At 27.1% G+C, this 3,856-nt stretch overlaps 1 long non-coding RNA gene across 1 annotated transcript; it reads right to left on the reverse strand.

Moving 5' to 3' along the window:
• Window positions 1-344: 344 nt before the first annotated feature.
• On the reverse strand, window positions 345-3,856 carry LOC119610952. Its single transcript, XR_005232028.1, has 3 exons — window positions 3,713-3,856; window positions 1,067-1,255; window positions 345-807 (listed from the first exon to the last, which is right to left on the reverse strand). It is a non-coding gene; the product is annotated as an uncharacterized LOC119610952 (long non-coding RNA).

Raw genomic sequence — 3,856 nt, forward strand, 5'->3', positions numbered from 1 at the left:
CAAACTAAAAACACTTTAATTTGTTAAAACATTTTGCCCTTAGAAAAGGAATTTGATTTAGAAAATATTGATTTTTTCTTGTGATTTTTTTTTATTGAGAAAAAGAAAAAAGTTTCCTTTTTTTATATGAAAGCAGCACAGTGATACATTTTGTACATATTTACTTGTAATGTGTTTTTAAATAAAGCTTTAAATCAGTTTCAGTACATAAGCCGGTTTTTTGTTGTTTTGTTATTTATTGAAAATTGTTGCTTCTGATGTGAAAATAACAACAATATTAACATAAAAATACTCATAAACACAAACTCCTTAAACAAATGATACACACACACACACTCTCGCTCTCTTACTCACACTCAATTTTATTGAAAAGAACAAAAACAAAATATGCGTAAGTTTTCTATGAACAAAAAACTCAACGCATTTTTTTTAGCCCCCCTATAAAAAAAACCAAAGAGAGTTAACGAAACCAGAGAGAGAGCAAGCTTAGTAAAAAATACTCTTGTTTTTAATAACTCTCTACAAAATAGCAGACAGCGAAAACCAAACACATGTTTTTGTTTGTGTTTTTTCCTCTACTCTTTTGCTAGCTGCTCCTTCTGGTTTTTGGCAAGCTGCTGCATGTTTGTGTTTACATTTCGAAAATAGCGGCAAATTGATTCATATTCACAATAATTACATATTGATGTTGTTGAAATTTTTTAAAATTGATTGGAATTTTGCAAACACCGTCAGTATAATTTCTCCTCTTTAATGGAATGTTGCTGTTAATTTTACCCAAAACGAACAATATATTTCAACTAAAAGCTAAATAAATAACGAAAATTTGAAAACAAAAAGGAAATGTGATAAAATAGAAAAAATTTTTTATAAAATAAAAAAAAAGAAAAATAAATAAAACTAAAGTTATAGCGGGTGGGTGTTAATGTTTACTTTAAAATTGTGAATTGTGTGTGAAAAAAATTTCAAATAAAAAAAAGAAAAAATAATATCAAAATCAAAAGGTATGGAATACGCAAAACATCAACTACAACAACTAAATATGGTGAGTATTATTTTTGCTTACATTCTAACAGATTGTTGTTAATGATTTCTTCTAACATCGTAATAAATATGTAATCAATCAATCAAAAAATTGTACGGAAAAATTGTCAATTATTTAATAGCACGAAAAAAAATTTTGAACAGCGGCAGATTGTTTAGATTAAAATCAGTGTTAATATTTTGAGGGATTTTCTTAAAAATCATCAAAAGTCTAAAGTTCAAACAATAATGGTTAATAATTATGTTTTAATAAAAAAATAAATAAAATAAAATAAAATAAATACTTATACTACTCCTACATTCAAAAAATTCTCTATAAAAAATATAAAAATTTTACAATAGTAATATAGCTGAGATTCTCAGCAAAATTGTCTATGGAAATGTTGCCAAGAATCTCTGAAACATTTGCTAAGTGTCTCAGCAGCTTTAATACTGAAACGCCATAGAGAAACTAAGCAAAATGTTCATAGAAGTATTACTGAGAGTTTAAGCAACTTTTCTATAGAAAGAATGCTAATTTTCTATAGATTATCATCCAATTTTATATAGAGAAGAAAATGAGATTCTTATCAAAAAAGATGAAGATATAATTGTCTTGAAATTTTTTGAAAGAAAATTATATTAGTTTCATACCAAGAAGATAAGTTTCTCATTACTTTTCTATAGAAAAGAAGATTACTTTCTCCTCAAATTCTCTGTAGCAAAGAAAATGAGTTTTCATCACTTTTCTATAAAAAAGAAGATGAGTAAGTTTCTTAGCAAGTTTTCTGTAGAAAAGAAGATGAGATTCTCATCAACTTTTCTATGGAGAAGAAAACGAGTTTTTATCACTTTTCTATGGAAAAGAAGATGAGTTTCTCATCAACTTTTCTAAAGTCCAAAAAAGCGATTCTCATCAACTTTTCTATAGAAAAGAAGATGACACTCTCATTAACTTTTCTATAGAAAAGAAGAAGAGATTCTCATAAACTTTTCTTTAGCAAAGAAGATGAGATTCTCATAAACTTACCTTTAGAAAAGAAGATGAGATTCTCATCAACATTTCTATAGAAAAGAAGATGAGATTGTCATAAACTTTTCTATAGAAAAGAAGATGAGATTCTCATCAAATCTTCTATAGAAAAGAGGGTGAGATTCTAATCAACTCTTCTATAGAAAAGAAGGTGAGATTCTCTTCAGATTCTCTATAGAAAAGAAAATGAGATTGTTATTAACTTTTGTGCAGAAAAGAAGACAACTTTTATACAGAAAAGAAGTCGAGATTCTCATCAACATTTAAGAAGACGACATTCTCATCAACTTTTCTATAGAAAAGAAGACGAGAATCTTATCAACTTTTCTATAGGAAAGAAGATGAGATTCTTTTCAACTTATCTATAGAAAAGAAGATGAGATTCTAATCAAGTTTTCTATAGAAAAGAATGTGAAATTCTTATCAACTTTTCTATGGAAAAGAATATGATAATCTCATCAACTTTTCTATAGAAAAGAAGACGAGATTCTTATCAACTTTTCTTTAGAAAAGAAGATGAGGTTCTCATCAAGACTAGATTCTCATCTATAGAAGAGAAAATAAGATTCTCTTCAACTTTTCTATAGAAAAGAAGATGACATTCTTATTAACTTATCAAGATGAGATTCTCATCAACTTTTCTATAGAAAAGAAGATGAGATTCTCATCTTTTCAATAGAAAATAATGAGAATGTCATCTTCTATCCTATAGAAAAGAAGATGAGATTCTCATCAACTTTTCTATAGAAAAGAAGATGAGATTCTCATCAACTTTTCTATAGAAAAGAAGATGAGATTCTCATCAACTTTTCTATAGAAAAGAAGATGAGATTCTCATCAACTTTTCTATAGGATAGAAGATGACATTCTCATCATTTTCTATAAAAAAGAATATGATATTCTCATCAACTTTTCTATTGAAAAGAAAACGAGATTCTCATCAACTTTTCTATAGAAAAGTAGATGCGATTCTCAGTCCTCTCTAAAAAAGAAGATGAGATTCTCATCATCTTTTCTATAGAAAGGAAGATGAGATTCTCATCAACTTCTCTATAGAAAATAATATGAGATTCTTATCAACTTTTCCATAGAAAAGAACATGAGATTTTCATCAACTATTTTATACGAAAGGAGATGAGTTTCTCATCAATTTTTCTATAGAAAAGAAGATAAGATTCTCATCAACTTTTCTACAGAAGAGAAGATAAGATTCTCTTTAACTTTTCTATAGAAAAGATGATGAGATTCTTATCAACTTTTCTATAGAAGAGAAGATGAGATTCTCATTAACTTTTCTATAGGAAAGAATGTGAGGTTCTCATCAACTTTTATATAGAAAAGAATATAAGATTCTCGATAGCTTTTCTATAGAAAAGAAGATAAGATTCGTTTCAACTTCAAAGAATATGAGATTCTAATCAACTTTTCTATAGAAAAGAAGATGAGATTCTCGTCAACTTTTCTTTAGAAAAAAAGATAATATTCTCATCAACTTTTCTATAGAAGAGAACTTTCCTATAGAACAGAATACGAGATTCTATCAACTTTTCTATAGAAAAGAAGATGACATTCTCATCGACTTTTCTATAGAAAAGTAGATGAGATTCTCTTTAAATTTTTTATGGAAATGAAAATAAGTTTTACGGTTTCTCATACCCTTTTCTACAGAAGAGATTGTGGAACACTTTATTGAAAAATTTCTTTGATCCACTTCAATCCATTATTTTCTTCTCAATTAATTTCACTTTATTTAGTGCATCCTTTTTCTCAATAGTAAATTATATCCTTTTTGATTGTTTA

Source organism: Lucilia sericata, unplaced genomic scaffold, assembly GCF_015586225.1.
Source record: "Lucilia sericata isolate MDLA Ls3-8-SP2 unplaced genomic scaffold, ASM1558622v1 Contig001321F_arrow, whole genome shotgun sequence".
Classification (NCBI taxonomy): Eukaryota; Metazoa; Arthropoda; class Insecta; order Diptera; family Calliphoridae; genus Lucilia; species Lucilia sericata.